The sequence below is a fragment of the Schistocerca americana genome, chromosome 7, assembly GCF_021461395.2.
Source record: "Schistocerca americana isolate TAMUIC-IGC-003095 chromosome 7, iqSchAmer2.1, whole genome shotgun sequence".
Lineage (NCBI taxonomy): Eukaryota > Metazoa > Arthropoda > Insecta > Orthoptera > Acrididae > Schistocerca > Schistocerca americana.
The window spans coordinates 487,865,202-487,891,236 of record NC_060125.1 but is presented as its reverse complement, the minus strand read 5'-3'; the positions used below and the strand labels follow the sequence as shown (position 1 = coordinate 487,891,236).

At 41.9% G+C, this 26,035-nt stretch overlaps 1 protein-coding gene across 1 annotated transcript in view; it reads left to right on the top strand.

Annotated features, from left to right (window-relative positions):
- LOC124623034 (A disintegrin and metalloproteinase with thrombospondin motifs 14-like) overlaps nt 1-26,035 on the top strand; it is an 81,341-nt gene that overhangs the window by 40,528 nt on the left and 14,778 nt on the right. The window lies entirely within an intron of this gene.

Here is a 26,035-nt window from a genome sequence, read left to right as displayed (position 1 = left end):
CGTGATATGGAATGGATTTTAGACTCAGGTGCGTCTGTGCATATTGTTAAAGATAAATCACTTCTTTATGACATGAAAGATAAGACTCATATGGGAATATCTACTGTTGATGGCAACAAGCTCCAGTGTCACCTGGCTGGGAAACTAGATCTACATGTAAGTGTAAATGGTGAATCAGATATGGTTACAGCACACAATGTTCATTATGTGAAAAATGTGGCAACTAACCTGCTGTCTGTAGGGGAAATTGTCAAGAAAGGAAATACAGTCACCTTTGACATGCAGGGTGCAAGAGTAATCAGTGAAAGTGGTGAAGTTATACCTACAGCAAGTAACGAAAGGGGTATTTTTAAGTTGGATACCATTGACAGTAAACATAAAAATGTTAGTGATTCAGTATATTCAGCAGAAGGTTTTTTATGGCACTAAATAGAAAGAGTATGTCTATAATAAAGGATATGGTAAAGGGAATACAGAATTTTAGTGTGTCCAAGGATCCATGTGAGACATGTATAAAGGGAAAACAAGCAAGGTTACCCCTTCAAGACTAGTAAGAGTAAATCCACAGAAGTCTTACAGTTAATCCACACAGATGTATGTGGCCCGATGGAGTGTGAATCCATAGGTGGGGGTAATTATTTTCTTACGTTTATTGATGATTACTCACGATATACTCATGTTTATTTTCTTAGTTATAAAGACCAAGTGAGAGATATCTTTGAGGAATATTGCAATATGGTTGAAAGATGGACAGGAAAGAAGATCAAGATAATCAGGTCTGATAATGGGAGAGAATATATTAACCAGAAATTGAAGAAACTTCTGGCAGAAAAGGGAATCAGGCATCAAACTACCGTAAGGTACAGCCCATCTCAAAATGGGGTTGCTGAGAGGGCTAATAGGACCATTGTTGAGAAAGCAAGGAGCATGATGACTGACGCTGAATTATCCAAAGATTTTTGGGCAGAGGCAGTGTCAACAGCTGTATATTTGAACAATAGATCACCTACAAAAGCATTAAAGAATAGAACCCCTTATGAGATATGGGTAGGAAAGAAACCTGATCTAAGCAATATAAGGGTTTTTGGGTGTGATGCAATGGCAGATATTCCAAAACAGCTAAGAGGAAAATGGTATCCGAAAGCTAAAAAGCATATTTTTGTAGGCTATTGTGAAAATTCAAAGGGCTACCGATTAATGGATCCATTGACTAAAAAGATTGTCACAAGTAGAGATGTAATATTCTTTGAAAATAGAAAGGACTCAAAAGAGAGCAAAACCACTAAGTCAAGTGCACCTAGTTCAGAAGGTGAAATCTTATGTGAGGAAATAGAAAGTGAAGAAGAGGAAGACGACAGCCAAGGACAAATGGATACAATTTATGATGACCATGAGTTAGAGGATGAAAAACATGAAGAAAACAATGTAAGGCGTTCTTCTCGTGTACCAAAACCGAAGGAATATCCGGATTTTGAGATATATACAGCACAGTCTTTTAATGATGAGCCAAGAACAGCAGAAGAAGCAATGAGTGGCCCAAACTCTCAAGAATGGAAAGAAGCGATGAAGAGAGAATTAGAATCTTTATATCAGAACGAAACCTTTGAATGGGTAGATATGCCAGGAGATAAGAAACCACTGCAGGAAGATGGGTATTCAATTTGAAGAACCCTGAAAGCTCATCACCAAATACAAAGCAAGACTTGTGGTAAAAGGATATTCACAAAAACAAGGGGTAGATTACGAAGAAACTTTTTCACCTGTAGTCAAGTATGCATCATTTAGATATCTTTTAGCCTTGGTAGTAAAACGAAATTTAATAATTCATCATATGGATGTTAAAACGGCATATTTAAATGGGAAATTGGAGGAGGAGATATATGTCATTCCACCAAGGGAAGCCATAAAAACCAGGTCAGAAAGTAAAAAGATTTGGCGTTTGAGAAAAAGTATTTATGGACTTAAACAAAGTGGACGTTGCTGGAATCGATGTCTACATGAAACTCTAAAACATATGAATATGAAGCAATCCAAGGCAGATCCCAGCATTTACTATAAAGAGAGAAAAGAAGAAATAATGATAATGGCGATATGGGTGGACGATTTCTTTATCCTGACTGAAAGTGAAGGCCAAATGAGAACGTTCAAGAAACAGCTGCAAACCAAGTTTAAGGTGCATTATTTGGGAGAAGTCAGACGTTATTTAGGTATGCAGATTACTAAGGATGAAGAAAGACAAGAATTGAGCATAAGTCAATCATCATACACGGAAAAATTATTAAAGAAGTTTGGCATGAGTGATTGCAAACCCATAAGTACTCCAATGGAAGTAGAAGTGAAGTGTAAATGAGACTGATGTGGAATGTGACAAGAATGTTCCTTATTTAGAAGCAGTAGGGAGTCTGTTATATTTGTCTCAAACGTCACGACCCGACATTGCTTTTGCCACCAATGCAGTGAGCAGATATTGCAGAGACCCAAAGGAAAAGCACTGGAAAGCTGTAAAGAGGATATTCCGATACCTAAGAGGAACCTCAAACTATGAGTTAAAATACCATAGAGATGGTAACGCAAAACTAGAGGGATATAGCGATGCGGACTGGGGGAGTGAATTGGAAGACAGATACTCCACCACTGGCTGCTGTTTTAAATTAATGGGGGGCCTCACATCATGGTCCTGTCAAAAGCAAAAAAATGTTGCATTGAGCACCGTAGAGGCCGAGTATATGGCACTATCTTACACCACACAGGAAGCATTATGGCTACGAACATTAATAAGTGAAATAGAACCCAATTTAATTGAGGAACCTACAACCATCTTCTGTGACAATAAGGGAGCCATAAACCCAGCTAAAAATGATGTTACTAGTGCTAGGACAAAGCATATTGATATACGGCACCATTTCATTCGGGACCACGTAGAGCGACAGAACATTGCCGTGGACTATCTGCGTACAGAAGACATGTTAGCAGACCTTCTGACCAAACCCTTGGAAAGGGAGAAGTTTGAGAAGATTGTGGGACTGTTTGGTTTATCTTGTGGAAGCAACACACAAAATAAAAGTTCAAGGAGGGATGTTGGAATTGTGTGAACAATATATTTCGTGTGTGACGGCGCAAAGTGCACTGTGTAAAATAGACCTCTTTGACATTGTCTAACACTCTTTGTGTGCGCTAATTATTCTGTTGTGTTGGCTGTAATTTTGTTTGTTCTTGAATGTGCAAATATAGTTTTTAGTAAGATGTCCTTTTTTCTCCTTAATACTTATTCAGCTGCGCAAATTCCAATAGATATGCGTCCGCAACCTACAAAAGCCAACCAACAAAAGGTAAAAACAAGGGAAGACAAACGCAGATCAAATAAGGAATTTACAATTATCATTGTCTTTGTATGATACACATCGATATGTCAAATTACATCATAAAATATTATATAAATAATTAATATTTATCATCGTTTTCACTGTTTTTTTTCATATGCTGAATAGATAATGGTTATAATTGTTAGAGGCATTATTTCCTCTCGTCGCACTGTAGCTAAAATTTATCTCGTGGATGTTACAGAGGGCTGGTAGAAATCCTTGGGTAACAGAAGAAATATTGAATTTAATTGATGAAAGAAAATATAAAAATGCAGCAAATGAAACAGGCAAAAAGGAATACAAACTTCTCAGAAATGGGATCGACAGAAAGTGCAAAACTGCTAAGCAGGGATGGCTAGAGGACAAATGTAAGGATGTAGAGGCTTATCTCACTAGGGGTAATATAGATACTGCCTACAGGAAAATTAAAGAGACCTTTGGAGAAAAGAGAACCACTTGTATGAATATCAAGAGCTCAGGTGGAAACCCAGTTCTAAGCAAAGAAGGGAAAGCAGAAAGGTGAAAGGAGTATATAGAGGGTCTATACAAGGGCGGTGTACTTGAGGACAATATTATGGAAATGGAAGAGGATGTAGATGAAGATAAACTGGGAGATACGATACTGCGTGAAGATTTTGACAGAGCACTGAAAGACCTGAGTCGAAACGAGGCCCCGGGAGTAGACAACGTTCCATTAGAACTACTGACGGCCTTGGGAGAGCCAGTCCTGACGAAACTCTACCATCTGGTGAGCAAGATGTATGAGACAGGCGAAATACCCTCAGACGTCAAGAAGAATATAATAATTCCAATCCCAAAGAAAGCAGGTGCTGACAGATGTGAAAATTACCGAACTATCAGTTTAAAAAGTCACAGCTGCAAAATACTAACATGAATTCATTACAGACGAATGGAAAAACTGGTAGAAGCTGACCTCGGGGAAGATCAGTTTGGATTCCGTGGAAATATTGGAACACGTGAGGCAATACTGACCTTACGACTTATCTTAGAAGAAAGATTAAGGAAAGGCAAACCTACGTTTCTAGCATTTGTAGACTTAGAGAAAGCTTTTGACAATGTTGACTGGAATACTCTCTTTCAAATTCTGAAGGTGGCAGGGGTAAAATACAGGAAGCGAAAGGCTATTTACAATTTGTACAGAAACCAGATGGCAGTTATGAGTCGAGGGACATGAAAGGGAAGCAGTGGTTGTGAATGGAGTGAGACAGGGCTGTAGCCTATCCCCGATTTTATTCAATCTGTATATTGAGCAAGCAGAAAAAGAAACAATAGAAAAATTCGGAATAGGAATTAAAATCCATAGAGAAGAAATAAAAACTTTGAGGTTCGCCGATGACATTGTAATACTGTCAGAGACAGCAAAGGACTTGGAAGAGCAGTTGAACGGAATGGACAGTGTCTTGAAAGGAGGATATAAGATGAACATCAACAAAATCAAAACGAGGATCATGGAATGTAGTCAAATTAAGTCGGGTGATGCTGAGGGAATTAGATTAGGAAATGAGACACTGAAAGTAGTAAAGGAGTTTTGCTATTTGTGGAGCAAAATAACTGATTATGGACGAAGTAGAGAGGATATAAAATGTAGACTGGCAATGGCAAGGAAAGCGTTTCTGAAGAAGAGAAATTTGTTGACATCGAGTATAGATTTAAGTGTCAGGAAGTCGTTTCTGAAACTATTTGTATGGAGTGTAGCCATGTATGGAAGTAAAACATGGACGATAAATAGTTTGGACAAGAAGAGAATAAAAGCTTTCGAAATGTGCTACAGAAGAATGTTGAAGATTAGATGGGTAGATCACGTAACTAATGAGGAGGTATTGAATAGAGTAGGGGAGAAGAGGAGTTTGTGGCACAACTTGACAAGAAGAAGGGACCGGTTGGTAGGGCATGTTCTGAGGCATCAAGGGATCACCAGTTTAGTATTGGAGGGCAGCGTGGTAAAAATCGTAGAGGGAGAGCAAGAGATGAATACACTAAGCAGATTCAGAAGAATGTAGGCTGCAGTAAGTACTGGGAGATGAAGAAGCTTGCACAGGATAGAGTAGCATGGAGAGCTTGTAAGGGGTCCGTAGGCCTTTACTATAACTTTGCACTCGGCACAGGTCGATAGGGCGAACAATCGATTGTGACTTGTTGCGAGAGCGAGTGTCGAGATGCGTCTGAGTGGTTGGCGGGAATGGTGTGTGTGTGTGTGTGTGTGTGTGTGTGTGTGTGTGTGTGTGGAGGCCATTATTGAAATACATGGTCTTTAACCGAGAAGGGTGTCACCATCGCCGTGGTTAGACACATAAATAATAAATTAATACCGGGGAAGTGATGAAATATCATTATGAAAGTGATCAGTGACGTTACTAGTGCCGATATTTGGTTTCGCGTCTACCGCGCCGGCCTAACCTTGGATTGCAGTGTTGGATGCAGTGATGGATTAGCGTGTGACGATAATGGGAAATGAAGAAAGCCTGTGCTGAGATTAGCCCTAATTAGACATCTATGACGAAGGCAGTGCCTGTCTCCTTTTTGTGATTTGAGAAGAATATAAGTTCGTAATTAGTAAATCTGTGTTGATGTTCCTTATTACCAGACATTCAGTATTATAGTATTGAACAGGACGAACTGGAAAGTAACAACTTCCGAAGCAGTCAATTCCGATTACCAGCCCCATTAGGTTCACGGTCATGTTAATAATAAATATTGGGCTGCTATTCTATCAGATCAGGTCGGGCTGAAGACGACAACAATAATTCCTACCCCTGCACAAATATCTGTTTACTGGAACAGGCGGAAGCAATGGTAGTGGGACAATGTCTTCAGTGGCCAAACAGCGACAGAACAGGGCTAAACGGCATGGTTGCTCTCTTTTTCCTTTATTGATTTGGGGAATAATGCGCTTCACTGTGTCGCGCTTAGCCACGAGAACAGTCCCAATGAGCGACCTGTGTCGCAGCAATGGTTTTGGTGGAACTGATATACTCACTGTAGACCATTTGGAAAGCCCAAGGTTTTCCACCATTCTCGACCTCGACGATTTGGCTGCAAGCAGATGCGTCAAGATGACATTCCCAGCACATGCGGTGCACAGCAGTGATTGAGATGACCAGTACAGGACGTGATGAAGACATTGTCACATTCCATGTCAAACTGTACGCTTCACGGAATTGCTAGATCACCAGTGTGGCAACTTTCTCTGATGAATTTGTACATCCGGTCTATGTCTGCGCCAGGCCGAAACTCTAAGGTGATCCTTAACATTTCGCCAGCAGTGTTCAAACCATGGGCTTAACGATTGGTCGCACAATTTCTTTCTACCATCATCTGTACCATTCCATTCTTAAGTCTGCTACCTTTGCATGGAGAGTCTTTCTGAGAGAAACGAATAGACAGTAGAATGCTTCATCGTGTTTTAAGGAGCGATTGTAAAATAAAATCTCTCACTCTGTAGCGGGAAAGTTTCGTTATAGCACCGTGAGTATTATCGCTGACATAAGGTGGCTTATTCGTTAGAGTTATGTGTGCGAGTAAAAGTTCGTTTTACAGTTTCAGCCTGCCATTCAAGGTCTTTCAACGGCTGTCAGAGATTCTCTTCTATTCCACTGTAACCAAGCAATTCGCCACAGTTCCTTTCTCTCTGGAATACTAGCACTGCAAGGTTAATAGAGGGGCTTCTAAAGCGCTGAAAACAGTTGGAGAATGGCAGTGGCGGCGGTCAACAGCACACTGCAGACGACGAGGCACATTCGGATAAGATTGTCGGTAGACAAGTTCTGGTCGGACGCACAAGGGGGCCGCGTCTACTCGCCGTCGCCGATTACGTCCAAATTTGTGGTATATACAGAGCTTGGTAAGTAGCGAAAGTGACAGAAGTGAGAGCTCCGGATGGTCAAGCATTTAGAAAAAAAATACCATTTATGACGAGCATCGGGCGAGGTGTGAGCCATTTATGTTAGTGTCATCGCGGGGCAGCGGTTGGCACAGTGGAAGGAGTACAGAACAGTAATCCGACGGTCGTGGGGTTGAGACTTTCTGGGGAAATCTTTTTTATTTTCAATACGAAAGTTACTTAGACTGAAAATAAACTGAAATAATGTTCGATATATTGTAATAAATGATATTTTCATTTAACTCTTGAAAAGGAAACGCAAAGTAAAATTTGGGATTGTAAATAAATTTCCAGAAAGGGACGGTAGGGGGTACACGAGAACTTTATGCAGAACATTAGATACTTTTATTGTTTTACAGTTGATTTGGACGTGCTGAGGCGATATTCACCGTAAAAACAGTGCAGTATAATTGTCTGGGTATCTTCCACGAATTATAAACGCCGCATTTTTATAATTACATGGCTGTTTTAAAAGAAACTTGGTTTACATTGATAAAAGGTTCTCTCTCATCGTACAGTGTGGCAGAAAACTACGCATTACGCATCTTTTCGCCAAATATTAGCGAGGACAGCTGGTGATGTGCACTGCGGTGAGGAAAGTCACGAGATACCTCCTAATATCGTGTCCGACTACCTTTTATCTGCCCGAGTTTGACGTGGCAAGTAAACTGAAAACCTTTAATCAAGGACTCTGTCACGAAAAGCTTCGTTGCCAAACCAATTTCTCATCCCATTTACTCAAGGTATACGACACAGTTGTGTGATTCTCGATAACAGAGCGAACAATACGTTTGCCTTCTCGATCGTTAGCTACACGGAACCGCTGAAATTCTGCATGGCGTTGGTTAAGGCTGTTCGGAATCCGCCTGTTCCTTATTTGCATGACATTCGTGGTAACACGACCAACGGTTGTAGCAATACCCAACTACAATATCTACATAATAAAATTGCGTAATCTTTCCTTGCAAACAGAATGTACAGCTGTGCTGTAATGCTAAGCATTTGCGGAACCAAGCTTGTAGTACATTTCATGAAAATTCAACTTTTGTTGCATGTCATATCCATGGTGATGCAGTTTTCATGGCCAGCAGTGTACATTCTCATTCGTGGATCCACATGTTAGGAAAACTGTTCCTTCCATTTCTCTCCTTGTAGGTAATTTCAGACAAATTTTATTTCTGTATTTATTACCGTTTGTTGATTTTGGACTAGGTTTAGTTGTGTTAGCTTTCATTACAGAATATCGAAATACGTGTAGGGCACAGCGCATTGCGTATTAAGGAACTTGGCTCGGGGATCATCGTTAATTCCTCGTGCATTTGCTACTGGAAGTCAACAATACACAATTGATGCCTGAGACGAACTGCGACATACTCGTCCGTTTGCTGATTCCTGGTGATCCTAGGCAACCCTTAAGACTAATGATTAGTCACAGAAAGCTGAAGTGCACTGATTGACGGTTGCTAACCAACAACCGACACTTACTCAGGAACAACTACCAGCTGTTGCGGAACAACCGACAATTGCCATGGAAAACCTGACCAATGATGGCAAAAGAAAATGTCGAGGTCTGGAATGTTAACTGGAGCGAAGCCTTTGTACTAATTCTCTGTATGCATTTGACAGTTCTTGCAGTACTGTGTTTGACCGAGGCTGTTGTCGAACCGATTATTACGATATTCCATGTTGTACGCCAACATGTCTGCAAGACATCATTTGAGTGCTTAAGATGGTGGATGAGCAGTTGGACGGATCCAAGCCGGTAAAAGTGTCACTACTGCGTTGTTGTTGTTGTGGTCTTCAGTCCTGAGACTGGTTTGATGCAGCTCTCCACGCTACTCTATCCTGTGCAAGCTTTTTCATCTCCCAGTACCTACTGCAACCTACATCCTTCTGAATCTGCTTAGTGTATTCATCTCTTGGTCTCCCCCTACGATTTTTACCCTCCACGCTGCCCTCCAATACTAAATTGGTGATCCCTTGATGCCTCAGAACATGTCCTACCAACCGATCCCTTCTTCTGGTCAAGTTGTGCCACAAACTTCTCTTCTCCCCAATCCTATTCAATACTTCCTCATTAGTTACGTGATCTACTCACCTTATCTTCAGCATTCTTCTGTAGCACCACATTTCGAAAGCTTCTATTCTCTTCTTGTCCAAACTATTTATCGTCCATGTTTCACTTCCATACATGGCTATACTCCATACGAATACTTTCAGAAATGACTTCCTGACACTTAAATCAATACTGGATGTTAACAAATTTCTCTTCTTCAGAAACGCTTTCCTTGCCATTGCCAGCCTACATTTTATATCCTCTCTACTTCGACCATCATCAGTTATTTTGCTCCCCAAATAGCAAAACTCCTTTACTACTTTAAGTGCCTCATTTCCTACTGTAGCCACAGCAATGGGTGTGTCGAAAAGTGTCATCTCGCGATTAGGAAAGACCACTGCCGGCCGTTGTGGCCGAGCGGTTCTAGGCGCTACAGTCCGGAACCGCGCTACTGCTACGGTCGCAGGTTCGGAACATGCCTGGGGCATGGATGTGTGTGACGTCCTTATGTTAGTTAGGTTTAAGTAGTTCTAAGTCTAGGGGACTTGACCTCAGGTGTTAAGTCCCGTAGTGCTTAGAGTCATTTGAACCATTTGAAAGGCCACTGAAGAGGGTAAAGCAGTGCGACAGGATGCAGCTGATTCTTGACGATCCACCACATCGAAAGAGTTTCGATACATTGCTCTAGGGACGAAAAGAAACACACATCTCAATCCTAGGCACATCACTGCAGTCCTTGCAACCGCTGCCATTAGGTGTGTCACTGCCACAACCATTTCGCGGCAATTAAATAAGGCTGGTTTATATGATCGGAAGACTGTTAAATGCACCCGACACGCCATAGTCGAGAAGGAGTTAGTTGGTGCGGAGTTCATGTTGGTTGGGCTCAGCAGCAGTGGACCAGAGTGATGTTGCCCGACGAATCCAGCTTCACTGCGGCAAGTAATTCTGGTCAACAGTTGGAGTAGAGAGAGAGAGAGAGAGAGAGAGAGAGAGAGAGAGAGAGAGAGAGAGGGGGGGGGGGGGAGGAACACGTTACACACCACAGAATGTTCATGCACGTCACCGGTGTGGCTTAGGCGTTACGGTGTGGACAGACATTACGCACGATGGCCCAACACCGCTGCATCTCTCTGCGCGAGGTACCATTACAGCACTGCGGTATTGCAGGGAGATGATTTTGGATCATGTCCATCTGTTTAGGGTTGGAGCAGATCCAGAGTTTCTCTTTATGGAGGACGATGCCCGCACACACAAAACTGTTGAGGATCTGACACACGACATAGTGGAGATATTGAACGTATGGAATGATCTGCGTACTACGCGGACCTAAACCCTACCTCACCTTGAGAAGGGACTCTTCAACAGTCTGAAAGCCAGTATGAATAAAGATGCAAAACGTTCATTAGTGCCCGAGGAACGTATATTCGTTACTGAGAGTCCTATATCGACCTGCGTGTTGGGGGTCAGGCCTGTGTCAAACAAGAACGTTATTTATTTCTATTATCCTGTCTTCTCATGTATTGAAATCTAGCCAGTTTTCGTCATAAATACACCATTCCGTCCACTCCGTCTCCAATACGTATGTTCTGTGTTTTATGTCGTCCATCACTGCCTGTGATTTTTCCTGTCCAACAGTGACTCGGTTCCTCATCAATTGTCAAGCATTATAGATGCGATATTACATCGTTTGCATTCGACACTATTCTCAACTTATCCTTCTTGGCTAATCGGTGGAAGCTTTAATGACGGGCATGTGTCCTTATAGTTCAAACGAGCAAAAGGAGATGGTACAAAGAGAAGACAGAGACGTCGTACAATTTCGTATTCTATATAAAATGTTATTCATTTAATTTCATCGAGCGAGGTGGCGCAGTGGTTAGCACACTGGGCTCGCTTTCGGGACAACGACAGTTCAATCCCGCTCCAGCCATCCTGATTTAGGTTTTCCGTGATTTCCCTGAATCGCTCCAGGCAAATGCCGGGATGGTTCCTTTGAAAGGGCACGGCCGACTTCCTTCCCTGTCCTTCCGTAATCCGATGAGACCGATGACCTCGCTGTTTGGTCTCTTCCTCCAAACAACCCAACCCATTTGATTTCAGCAATTTTAAAGTTATAAACAACTCATTTAATCTCTTAAATATGGTGCTAGATTGGTGAAGAATGGGTTGCCAACAAGAGGACACTGACAAGATTTTTCAAACGTCCGTGATTCTGGAAGAGAGACTTCTTCATCTCTATCAGTGTAATCTCTTGTTGACTTGCTACCATGTATACCTACATGCATCTAGCAATAAGAATGGGCAATGTGAGTCTTCACCAGAGTGCACTCAATTACACAAATCAAAAAATGTTTAGCATCACCTCGGTCCCGAGACTTCCGGAACCTGTAAACAAAATTGGAACATAGATCAACATAAACATCATTTCCGCCCTTTTTATTGCTCATGAAAACCACACATTGCATGTTGTACCACCATACAGCGAGACCTTCAGAGGTGGTGGTCCAGACTGCTGTCCACACCGGCATCTCTAATACCCAGTAGCACGTCCTCTTGCATTGGTGCATGCCTGTATTCGTCGTGGCATACTATCCACAAGTCTATCAAGGCACTGTTGGTCCAGATTGTCCCACTCCACAACGGCGATTCGACGTAGATCCCTCAGAGTGGTTGATGAGTCACGTTGTCCACAAACAGCCCTTTTCAGTCTATCCCAGGCATGTTCGATAGGGTTAATGTCTGGAGAGCATGCTGGCCTCTCTAGTCGAGCGAAGTCGTTATCCTGAAAGAAGTCATTCACAAGATGAGCACGATGGGGACGCAAATTGTCGTCCTTGAAGACGAATGCGTAGCCAATATGCTGCCAATATGGTTGCACTATCGATCAGAGGATGCCATTCACATATCGTACAGCCATTATGGCGCCTTCCATGACGTATGTCGGCCCCACATAATGCCGCCCCAAAACATCAGGGAACCTCCACTTTCCTGCACACGCTGGGCAGTGTGTCTAAGGCGTTCAGCTTGACCGGGTTGCCTCCAAACACGTCTCTGATGATAGTCTGCTTAAGGGCATTTGCGACACTCATCGGTGAAGAAAACGTGATGTCAGTCCTGAGCGGTCCATTCGGCATGTTGTTGGGCTCATCTGTACCACGCTGCATCGTGTCGTGGTTGCAAAGATGGACCTCGCCATGGACGTCGGGAGTGAAGTTGCGCATCATACAGCCTATTGGGCACAGTTTGATTCGAAACACGACGTCCTGTGGCTGCACAAAAAGCATTATTCAACGTGTTGGCGTTGCTGTCAGGGTTCCTTCCAACCATAATCCGTAGGTAGCGGTCATCTACAGCAATAGTATCCCATGGGCGGCCTGAGACAGGCATGTCATCGACATTTCCTGTCTTTATGTATCTCCTCCATGTCCGAACAACTTCACTTTGGTTCACTCCGAGATTCCTGTACACTTCCCTTGTTGAGAGCCCTTTCTGGCACAAAGTAACAATGCGGACGCGATTGAACTGCGGTATTGACCGTCTAAACATTATTGAACTACAGACAACACAAGCCGGAACTGATCGGCTGTTGGACACCCTCTATGTAATAGGCATTACTAATGCATGGTTGTTTACATCTTTCGGCGGGTTTAGTGACATCTCTGAATAGTCAAAGGAACTGTGTCTATGATAGAATATCCACAGTCAACATCTATCTTGAAGATTTCTGGGAATGAGGGTGATGTTTGGTGTGTGTACAAACAGAATTCAAGATTCTGTATGAAGCTATTGTGTAAAGCATGGTCAATGAATAACATGAATGCAGACCACTTTCTTACCTGTTAACTGTAAAGTCATTAATTACGAAAGGCCACAGCTATGTTTTGATATCGCCCCATCAGAAGATGGAGGACCTCGGGTTGCGGCAATGTAGCTGGGCGTTATGACACGAACGATTCTCTTCATCGAACGACAGCTCGGCTCTCTTTTTTGTGCATGGATGGTGGCCCATAGGGCCTTCTTGGCCCTTTATTGAGTTTAAAATCATTTCTAGAACGCATTTATCCACATTTAGTAATATGTCCAATAGCTGCTGCTTGAGGAGGCACTCTCATACTGCCGGCCGGAGTGGCCGAGCGGTTCTAGGCGCTTCAGTCTGGAACCGCGCGACCGCTACGGTCGCAGGTTCGAATGCTGCCTCGGGCATGGATGTGTGTGATGTCGTTAGGTTAGTTAGGTTTAAGTAGTTCTAAGTTCTAGGGGACTGATGACCTCAGAAGTTAAGTCCCATAGTGCTCAGAGCCATTTGAACCATTTTTTTGAACTTTCATACTGTCAAAGCAATACTTCGTTTTCGGAGACGACTGTGTGATGGTAAAAATAATTTCGTAGCATTATCTATACACACAGGGGCGCATCCTCCTTTCCAAAGTCTGTCCTGGCGTAGAAACTGTGACATTACGAACTGACATATCACACTGATGGAACACCTAGCCAATCCCGTATTCTCCACAGAGGTTTTGGTGCAGTCTTGTCCTGGTAAGAATTTAGAGTGGCAGACTCGATATGGCCAACCTGGCTCCACGTCCGAAGTCGCTAACGCACGCTTGTGCGGTGACGCTCTACCCCCCTGGGGTAGCCGGATCGGATCCTGTTGGTGGAAAAAATCACTGCCGGTATTTGGTGGTCGACAAGGGGAGGTGAGGTTGTCGCGTTAAGTTCCTGATCAACAGACTTTGTGCCAATGTCGTGATTTAAACATTAAACCTCTCCACAGTGTTTGATGAAGTGAGGACATGTGACACTGTTGATGGTCATCTGCCCGTCGAATGGGGACTTTAAGCTTGCCAGCCCCTTGGTGCTATTCGCAAGGTGTAGTCTGTGTGCCGGCAGTCGGTTTATCCTCTCCCTTATCTCATCATCATCAGTAGCATCATCATACACACAAGCATTACAAGCTCCAAACACACAATGTATACATGCAGTATTACAAAAAGTTGTAATGGAGCATGTTGCAAATAAAACAAAAAACGAACTCAACATGGTGCAACAAGCTTGGCGTGGAAGTGATACAGTTTGTCGCACTGTCTGAAACGAACCAGTCGTCATGTTTCAGTGTTCATGAGGAAAAGATATATTTTTCAACCAACAACTGTCGAGATTATTCTACTTTCTTTATAATTTAAAACTGAAATATGTTTCAGCTGCACTGGTTCATTTTAATAGTGTTAACCCTCTATTGATTTACCACATATGAAACATGTCGTGCAATTCTTATACGCTTTTCAAGATGACAACAGTTGTTTTCAAACATCTTCAAGTGTACGCTCCTGGTTTGGTAAACACTCAGGCACTTTATCGCACCTCCTCTGGTCCGCTAAATTAACCGATATTGATAACATAAAACATCTCTGAGACTATTTGGAACAACAGAAGTAACATAGAAACTAATATTCCCACAATTTATATCCCCATCTATATTCCATAAACCGCCTTCTGGTGTGTGGCACAGTGTCCCTTGTGTGCCACTGTCACTTTCGCCCTTTCCTGTTCCAGTCGCACATTGTGTGTGGGAGGAATGGTAGGCCTCTGAGTGATCTCGAAAGTCATCTTTGTTACAAAAAGGTACGGCCAAACTTTCAGGAAACATTCCTCACACACAAAGAAAGTATGTTATGAGGACATGTGTCCGGAAACGCTTACTTTCCATGTTAGAGCTCATTTTATTACTTCTCTTCAAATCACATTAATCATGGAATGGAAACACACAGCAACAGAACACACCAGCGTGACTTCAAACACTTTGTTACAGGAAATGTTCAAAATGTCCTCCGTTAGCGAGGATACATGCATCCACCCTCCGTCGCATAGAATCCCTGATGCGCTGATGCAGCCCTGGAGAATGTCGTATTGTATCACAGCCGTCCACAATACGAGCACGAAGAGTCTCTACATTTGGTACCGGGGCTACGTAGACAAGAGCTTTCAAATGCCCCCATAAATGAAAGTCAAAAGGGTTGAGGTCAGGAGAGCGTGGAGGCCATGAAATTGGTCCGCCTCTACTGTTGTTGAGAAGCGTACGAACACTTCGACTGAAATTTGCCGGAGCTCCATCTTGCATGAACCACATGTTGTGTCGTACTTGTAAAGGCACATGTTCTAGCAGCACAGGTAGAGTATCCCGTATGAAATCATGATAACGTGCTCCATTGAGCGTAGGTGGAAGAACAAACTAAAATGAGCTCTAACATGGAAATTAAGCGTTTCCGGACACATGGCCACATAACATATTTTCTTTATTTGTGTGTGAGGAATGTTTCCTGAAAGTTTGGCCGTGAAAATCGTAATAGTATAAGTAGCATTGAGTTTATTGTGAGAAAAACGACCTTAAACATTTCAGTATTTATATAAAGTCACAGGTTATACAAAATGAAACAAAAGACTTATACAAAGTTTTACACTTGAGGGGCATATATATGTTAAGTATCTGAAGGTCTTTGGTGTAAGGCGCCATACTTAAAAAATATCCATTAAGTTCACTAGTACCATTATGGTTTCAAAATGTCTTCATAAAATGTCACTTGTATCACTATCCCTTTAAACAATAACCTCTTTCCTCTTACTCTCTTAGATTCACTTCATCACTATCAAAGTTGTCAGGGTAGCATTCTTCATCGCCTGGTTGTGCAGTGTACTGTGTGCGAGCTAACATCCCAAAGATGTTCGGGCTCACATGCGGTGCCTCTTCGTCGAAATGTCTTGGCCCAAACTCGTCTAGGGGTTGAAACGCACGTATCGCGTTGCATGCTCTAAATTAGACACCCGTGATTCTTTGGTTAAATTGTCTGGCTGATGGCAAGTTTACGAGATACAAAATTAACGTAACATATAATAACAGTATTAATATTGAGAATTAAATTAACGACCCATAAATGATGTAGCCCACCACAGTTGCGATTTGGTTAGAATGATGTTTATTCAGAAAGCAAATTAATAGCGAAAGTTGTCGCACTTAGAGTTACTGTTACACTCGAGCGCATATCCATTTGACACAGTTTGATCATTCAAAATTTCATCGCGAAAGACAAGTTATCTACGCGAAAAGTTAGAGTTCACACCAGGCGTGCGGCTGCTCACCGCTCAGGGACTAAGTCCCGCGATACCACACAACGCGAAATTTTCTAAGTCGTTTCACTTCCTAGCTGCCTACAGACCGACTGTCCGCTTTCGCGTCTCAATACGAACTGTAACCTTTGGTGTCTCTAGCCGAACTGTCCACTTTCGCGTCTGCACCGGTACTGTCCCTCTGCCCATCCCCGGCCAAGTTTCACGCACACCGAATATTTTCGCTTAACTGACTAGGGCAGTTCCCTTTCCTGAAGCCGTCCATCTGATTAGCTACAGCTTATTCTACATTATTTTACATTTTAACATATTTAAATAATCAAAGATTGACCACTTTCACGTTCTAAATAAAGCAACAATAATATCCATTGTTAAATTCTTTTACATAAAACTAATACAGTTTCCTTCTTAACTTTGAATGTCACAGCCAGTAGCCTTGCACCAATGTGATTTATGATAAATAAAGAACAAAAGTAACTATTATGCAATAAATTTTACAACAAATATTCTATTACCTAATGATTCAATAAAGTGTCATGCTGTCGTCAAACGGTTCAAATAGCTCTAAGCATTATGGGACTTAATATCTGAGGTCATCAGTCCCCTACTACGAATCCTAACTAACCTAAGGACATCACACACATCCATGCCCGGGGCAAGATTCGAAACTGCAACCGTAGCAGCCGTGTGGTTCCGGACTGAAGCGCGTAAAACCACTCGACAACAGCTGCCGGCTGCTGTTGTCGTTCAATGTGTTTTCTGTGGAGGAAATGATGATCTAATGCTTAAATGAAAATACTGATAATTTAAATTTACTACATCTTTTAAACAAACGAAGTTACAGAGTTAATATTTACGACATTTGTCGTTTTAATGATGTGCATCTATATGAAATGTAGAATGTTAAGATCGACCTAAGCCTTCAGATTTTGGCATTCAGGTCTTTGTCACAAAATTTGTTAATTTCACTTTAACAGTAAATACTAAACCATTATAGATATGAACAATATCCAAGTTTTATTGGGATCAACATGAAAATTTATGAACGATGGTACATTAAAATTACTGTAGCTTCATTCCCTACATTACTACAGAATGAAATACACTACTGGCCATTAAATTTGCTACACCACGAAGATGACGTGCTACAGACGCGAAATTTAACCGACAGGAAGAAGATGCTGTCATATGCACATCATTAGCTTTTCAGAGCATTCACACAAGGTTGGCGCCGGTGGCGACACCTACAACGTGCTGACATGAGGAAAGTTTCCAACCGATTTCTCATACACAAGCAGCAGTTGACGGGCGTTGCCTGGTGAAACGTTGTTGTGATGCCTCGTGTAAGGAAGAGAAATGGGTACCATCACGTTTCCGGTTTTGATAAAGGTCGGATAGTAGCCTATCGCGATTGCGGTTTATCGTATCGCGAGATTGCTGCTCGCGTTGGTCGAGATCCAATGACTGTTAGCAGAATATGGAATCGGTGGGTTCAGGAGGGTAATACGGAACGCCGTGCTGGATCCTAACGACCTCTTATCACTAGCAGTCGATATGACAGGTATCTTATCCGCATGGCTGTAATGGATCGTGCAGCCACGTCTCGATCCCTGAGTCAACAGATGGGGACGTTTGCAAGACAACAACCATCTGCACGAACAGTTCGACGACGTTTGCAGCAGCATGGACTATCAGCTCGGAGGCCATGACTGCGGTTACCCTTGACGCTGCATCACAGACGGCAGCGCCCGCGATGGTGTACTCAACGACGAACCTGGGTGCACGAATGGCAAAACGTCATTTTTTCGGATGAATCCAGGTTATGTTTACAGCACCATGATGGTCGCATCCGTGTTTGGCGACATCGCGGTGAACGCACTTTGGATGTGTGTATTCGTCATCGCCATATTGGCGTATCACCCGGCGTGATGGTATGGGGTGCCATTGGTCACACGTCTCGGTCACCTCTTGTTCGCATTGACGGCACTTTGAACAGTGGACGTTACATTTCAGATGTGTTACGACCCGTGGCTCTACCCTTCATTCGATCCCTGCGAAACCCTACATTTCAGCAGGATAATGCACGACCGCATGTTGCAGATCCTGTGCGGGCCTTTCTGGATACAGAAAATGTTCGACTGCTGCCCTGGCCAGCACATTTTCCAGATCTCTCACCAATTGAAAACGTCTGGTCAGTGGTGGCCGAGTAACTGGCTTGTCACAATACGCCAGTCAGTACTCTTGATGAACTGTGGTATCGTGTTGAAGCTACATGGGCAGCTGTACCTGTACACGCCATCCAAGTTCTGTTTGACTCAATGGCCAGGTGCATCAAGGACGTTATTACGGCCTGAGGTTGTGGTTCTGGGTACTGATTTCTCAGGATCTATGCACCCAAGTTGCGTGAAAATGTAATCACATGTCAGTTCTAGTATAATATATTTGTCCAATGAATACCAGTTTATCATCTGCATTTCTTCTTGGTGGAGCAACTTTAATGGCCAGTAGTGTAGTTTTCACAAATATTTCCCTTTATAGCCAATCTTAGGTCCACCATATTTAACACTCTACTTCTCCTCGGCCACAAACAGTTTTTACTGGGTTTCACTATGATGTAGGTTCTCATCTGTCTCACTTGCATACTACAGCAGTTAGGCCTCAATAGACAATAGACGTCTGTGATTTTCCCCATCTCGTGATGAATCTGTGCACTATGTGGCACATGGTCCTGGATTACAGGGTTCGTTTCACAATTCCTGTATACTGACTCCTTCGGACATATATTTAAATGAGTGTGCAATGCTCGTTAACTGACATGTGAAAAGTGTGAAAGATGATGCTGACCTCTGCCACGACCACGAGGACGACCACAGGGGCGACGCGACGTCCTGTTCGTTTTCTGGTGAGCTCTGAATCGGTGTTAGACTCTTATAGAAGTTGTGGTACACTGGCGAAATGAACTGTAACAAAGACTTCAAGCCATCATTTTTTTCTGGATTTAAACATATTGGTCCATGTCGAAGTAGTGGAAGTTGTTCAGGTATTGTTCCAGACCTACGTGGATGTGCAAGATTTACTTTTCGAAATTTTATGACTTCATTCGATGTCTCCTTGATGAAGAAAGCTTTTGGTTCAGCTTTTCTATATTGCATCCATCTTAGTCCAGTTAACCTTTTGCTTCTTAGTGTCTATTGTTCTGTTGGTGAGAAGTTTTGCAATTGGTTCTGTAGATAGGAAATAATCTGGCTTCATTTCTTTCACATGAAATGTCACCCTGGCATTTTCTACAAGCTTCATTCAATCCTGTGGCACAGAATAAACTGGGTTTGCTTTTTCTTCGTCTCAATGTGAGAAAAATCTGCATCATTATCAATGAAATTATGTCCAGGCATGAGGAACTTATGATCAACAATTTGAATAGAGGTATGAGCAACAGTATAGAGCCAAAATCGGGCGATTATTTGATTTCAGTTTTTGCCGCCGCAACTATCACTTTAGGCAATAACATGTTTAATATCAGAGGGCAATGATTTTACGTAGTTCAGTAAGCAAAAAGCAATTTCTGAAGGCCCTACGTGAGGCAGTATTTTCAGACCAAATATACATGAAAGCAGGATCTGTTCTACAGTCATGTATTCCAAGATTAAATGTCCAAAGCTGTCTCTTGTAGTAAATAACATCGGTTGTTAGCATTGGAGTTGGCAAATTTTTTCAAGGTCGATGTGTTGAGCCTTCTTTTTGACTTCCGTATATATCCTTTCTTAGCGGCTCTTGCTTGCTCAACTTTCCTTAGGTGAAGCTCTTTCTGTAGCTTTAGGTTGTTAATTTTACTGGTATCTACCTCTGATTTGATTAAATTTTCTAATCTATCAAGTGTTGCAGGTGTCATTCTTTAGCTTATAAAATGATAGATGAAATTCCGAATTGAAAACTTTACGGTTAATTGAGGCCTTCACTGGCAAAATGTTTTCTTCCTCACACTTCTTAGTATAAAGCATATACATTTTTGAGACAGATAACTCTTGTGACTGGTATTTCCTCTGAGGATTATATTTACGAGAATAGTGACTTGTGTAATGAGGAAAGCTTTTCATGTGGTTCCTTACGGTAGTGAAGCGATCTTCTGGTACTTTATTTCCAGGAGCACGTTTACCACGTTGATCAACAGGAGATCGGCCTTCAACTCTTGGTTTGTATAATGTAGTTGTGGTAAACCGGCGATTGCTTACTGTTAATGTCTTCAGGAAGAACTCCTTACACACTCGATTACCATCCAGGATAATGACACTACTTTTTTTTTGACTTCTTACAGTTTTGTTTTGGACGTCTTGCTTTGGCAGTTGAAAACACATTTGCTATGAAGGACGTTTGTTGCTGCCAAGAACCAGTTTTCCAAAACCCTTCATGGATAGTTCTTCGTATTGGTTCTGTGAAAGTCCTGCATTCTTATCGAAAGATATTTTGAAATAGCTGGATGACTCTTGCATACATAATTTTCCCTGTTGTAGATGTATATTCTTGTCACGGGTTTCTTAGGCGTTTTCTTTTATTCACTTTACATGACTCCACATTCCTTTCTCTCTTTTTTGAAACAATGTTTTCTTGAGTTTCTTCATGAGGGGCTTCTATGCACGACGTTTCAACTGTGTTATGGATTTTTGTTATTGTTAGGGTTTTTCTCTGGCTTGGTATGATCGTTTTCATCGGAACATGATGCAGCTGGAGAAAAAAGGAAATATACCATTGAAGCATCGATAAAAAGCAAATATCTACATAAAAATCAGTTTCATACATAAAATTCCCAAAATAATCTCGTCGTTTTGGTGAATGTAATTGTGTCAAAGGAATACTAACGTACCTCAAAGATGTTAAGCATTCCAGTGACATACCGGTACAAGTGACAATATTTTCTTGACTACTTTTCATGTGGAACATAATTTTTATGGACAGTGAGGAGAAGTTGTTATGCTAGTTCCATGTGTGCTTATATACTAAAAAATAGTTAAAGACATTTCTAATGGCCACAAAAGTTATTGGATATTTCAAAACAAATGTTATTTAGTCACTAAAATGTTACACAAAATGCTTGAACTTTAGTTACCTTGAACAGGAACATAATCTTCGTCTGCGTCTGAATCAGTCGTTTCTGAACGACAGTGAATACCTTGAAAGCTAAAACTACTCATCTCTGATAGAGATTTCGTCAGTAATTGAGAGCCTGAATCGCGATTCTTTGGAGCTTCCGCCATGTTGTTGCTTCTACCGTCCTGACACTGCCTATCGATTGTGATTCGATAAATGTATTTATACCACATGCCGATAGATGCTAGACGTTAACAGTAGGCACCTGGATCTTTGTGCCACTAACAAATATCCCTTGTTTCGTGGTCGAAACTGCACTTAACTGAGTTTTGCAAAAAATGTCACTTATACCGTTATGGTTTTCGTCCATTCAAGACACCACGATCCACATGACTATAGTAATATGCTACATACACCTGCTTATTTTTGACGAGCGCTAAGAATTCGATAATTGTAGGCTTCCAAAGAAGAGCACCAGTTGCCTTAAACCGGTAAAGGATTAAAATTATTTTTTTGCGGCTGGTTGCTGATTATTTCTACAAATAGAAATACAGTTGTTGCAGATGGTTAAAGTACTAATTTATCTATACTGCAAATGGTAAAGGCCATACAACTTTTTCTTGGATACGTCCGAAATTAGTCTTACGTTAATAATAATACCGAGTTCGAAGAGATTTCGGAATTGCAGCCAGTCGTCGTAAACTTCACTCCACGATACTTCGACTGGACACCTGCCATTTATCTTCAAATGAGCCATCGAAGACTGACGAAGATGTTCTCCTCTCCGCCGTCACGGTTCATTAGATTTTCCGCGATGCGTATTTCAACAGATTGTTATAAAACAGAGTCCCAAAAAGATGTTTCTGTGGCCAAAATTAATGTTTTTGTTTTTTCATACTCCATTGAATGTTCGTTGGAGATACAACGTTCTGCAATTGCAGGCTTGTTGGGTTGCAGAAGGCGAGTATGACGTTTATGTTCTGTGCAGCGTTCTTCCACTCTGTATGTTGTTTGTCTTACATAGGCCGTACCACACTGACAAGGTATTTTGTAAATTCCGGCCTTCCACAGTAACAAATTATCCCTTACATTATCCCTTACTGATACCAGCAGGTCTGAAATCTTAGATGGTGGGCGGAAAATCACTTTCACCTGAAAATCACTAAGAATTCTTGCTATTTTTATGGAAATATTTCCAACGAAGGGAAGAAAAGCTAGAGACTTTGCTGGCGCGTTCTCCTCTTTATCCACTTCCCGGTTCTTGCTTTTAGCTGAAAATGCCCTGTTAATTTGCCGTATAGAGTATCCATTGTCTCTGAACACTGTCGTTAAATGTGCAAGCTCTTCAGGCAAACTATCTGCATACGACACTGTATGGGCTCTGTGTACAAGGATTTTAAGCACACTCATGGTTTGGGATGTGTGATTGTAACCTGTACTGGGCATCTCATACTTGCCCTAATATTCCGTACGTTCGTATTTTACTCATTAGGCGACAGTACGGAACATTAGCAAAGACCTTCGGGAAGTCAAGGATCAGGGCATCAACCTGGGCTCCGGTATCTACTGACGAACAGACATAAATAACATCGTTAGGTAGAGTACTTTCCGGTGGTACACTATTCTTTGTTGCATACGTGGCTGTTGTTTGGCCTCCCTATTCGTCGTATTACAGGCATGCTTCTTGGCCTTTAAGAATCAAACTTCAATCCCATTCCTTCGCCGAATACCACAGTGACTGATAACTTCCAGCTAAATCATGATGTTGACGAGGCATCAGGCTAGGTGCAGGTGTCTACTGACATCTGGGTCTTGTGGATGAACAGAACGAGCTGGTTTTCATCCTTTCGCTGTTTGAGAAATCCGTCTTGATTCCTACTGACGAGATTTTCTGTCTCCAGTAAGGTTATAGTATGCGGTAATAAGACGTTTTCCAAAATTCTACAAGAGATTGACGTCAGCGATGTAGGCCTGTAGTTTAATGCGTCTGTTCCTCGACCCCTCTTGAAAATGGAAATGACCTGCGCTTTTTTCCAGTACTAGGAAAATCTCTTTCCTTTAACGACCTACGACCTACGGTAGACTGCAGCCTAAGAGGAGTCACAGCCTACACATACTCTATGTAGAATCGCATAGGTAACGGATCAGGTCCAATCAGATTTCCTTCTTTGAGGAGGTTTAGCTAATTTTCCGTCTCGCGAAAGTTTTTTTTTTTATTTCTCTTATTTTTACATACGTGCTAATATTGTAAGGAGCTAGCAAAACTGTTTTTGAAAAATAAGAGCTTGATATTTCGGCCTTTTCTCCGTCATCCTCCGTTTCGATGACACTAAGGTTACTGACGGTCTGGGGAGATGGCTTTGATCCCTTTACTAATTTTACATAAGACCAAACTTGCCAAATCGGGATATGCAATTTTACTTTTCAGTACTTCGAAAATTTCACATACATCACTCCTTACGCTAATTTTGGCTTTTTCAGTTTTTGTTTGTATTTGAGACTTTGTTTTCGTTTAAATCTGCGGCGACGCTCACTTTGTTTTATGAGCAATTTGGTAGCTGTATCAGATCTAGTAATCAGATAATTGCTTTATCTAAGAATAGCGTACTGAATAAACGTCTGGTCTCTCTTCCCCGCCGAAGTGGGGCGATTGTCGAGGTTTAGGTGAAATTAACAACAAAGGTGTCAGTATAGGAGTACAAGTCGAATTCCACTGTTAAACGCAGAATTAGAAGCGGGTAGGCAGAAAGATTATTTTGGAAGGGAACATCTGTCTGGTGTAGTGTTGAAAGAAGAAATGGGAGTCGATAATGGAAGACTTGCCTTTAGCTTTATAAGAGGACCACATGTTGCCATGATTGTTTCGGCTACCCTGTAGAAGTTTCGTTGAAAAGCCCTTACATATCTTCCGTACAGTCCCGATCTCTCCCCATGCGATTTCCCTATTTTTTGACCCCTGAAGAAAGCTATTCGTGGCCGCCGATTGGCTTTGGACGAAGAGGTGCATGTACGACCATGGTTCTGTAGCCAACCGCAAACATTTATGCACGAAGGCATTGACCGTCTTGTCGCACAATCGGATTAATGTGTTAACTGTGATGGCGATTACTTTTGAAGTAATGAGTTTACTTCAAAAATGGTCCAAATGACTCTGAGCACTATGGGACTCAACATCTATGGTCATCAGTCCCCTAGAACGTAGAACTACTTAAACCTAACTAACCTAAGGACATCACACAACACCCAGTCATCACGAGGCAGAGAAAATCCCTGACCCCGCCGGGAATCGAACAATGAGTTTACTTACTTAGTTTCCAACAGTCTCGTTTTCATTTTATTGCCCCTTATAACAAGAGTAACGAGCTACATAGACAAAAACACACATGCACCAGCTCACAATCTTGAGAAAGGGCGCTGATGACCACACTGTTTAGCGCCCAAAAATTATGAATCCAGCCATCCACCCATAAAGGAACCAGTATTAGAGTCGCAGTTAAAAAGAATTTTGAAAAACTACTAATCAAATAAGGCGGTAAGCAAAGACAGTATTCCATCATAATTCCCAAAATCATTGGGAGAAATGTCAACCAAATGACTATTCAAATTTACAGAATCTGTCAGTCTGGAGATATATCACCAGGCTTCCGGAAAACTATGATCCGCTCAATCCCAAAGACAGCAAGGGTAGATAAGAAGAAGACTACTCTACAGTCAGCTTAACATCTCACCCATCCAAGTTGCGACGGTCAATTTAACTCTAGGAAAGGTAAATGCACTAGAGGGACTGTTCTGATGTTGAGGTTGATAATGGAAGCAAGAAACAACACTCGTTCATAGAATTTGTCGGCACAGAAAAAAAACTGAAAAACATCAAATGTTTTGTGAAACGATGTTTGTAAAAGTAAAAAAATAAAATAAGGAAACATTTGGAGCACCTTTAATAAGGCTCGAAATCATGTACAGCAACTTAGATACTCATACGTTAGTGACATAAGGAGACCATTGAATGAAATTTCACCAGACTAATATTCTCTAGTACTCTTCAAAATTGTAAAACTTTAAATTCTCAACCGGCACCTCATTTGTCGTACATAATTTCGAACATCATTCAAATGCGCATCAAATGTTTCTCTAACATATTTTGCTTCTTACTTTTAAACCAAACGTTTCACAGAAAATTTGACCGTTTTTTTCTGATTTTGTTCAGGAAGCATTAAATATACGAGGGGGAGTTGGAAAACAAGTTTCACCTGTCGACTGTGGGCAGAGTTGTGTGATATGGGTGAAAGACGACACGGCAGGTGAACGCGCACGTGCAACACACCAATACACCATTGGGTAGAGGTCGACCCCGATCAAGCAGATGGCGCTGTTGCAGTGCGTGCGCAAAGCGGAGACCAGCTGCTGAGTCTTTTCCCGGAGCTATGGAAGGAAAGTGCGTTTTGGAGTCGTGGTCACAGGCGGAAGTGAGAGCTGTTATCCGCTATGATTGGGCACGTGGAGTATCAG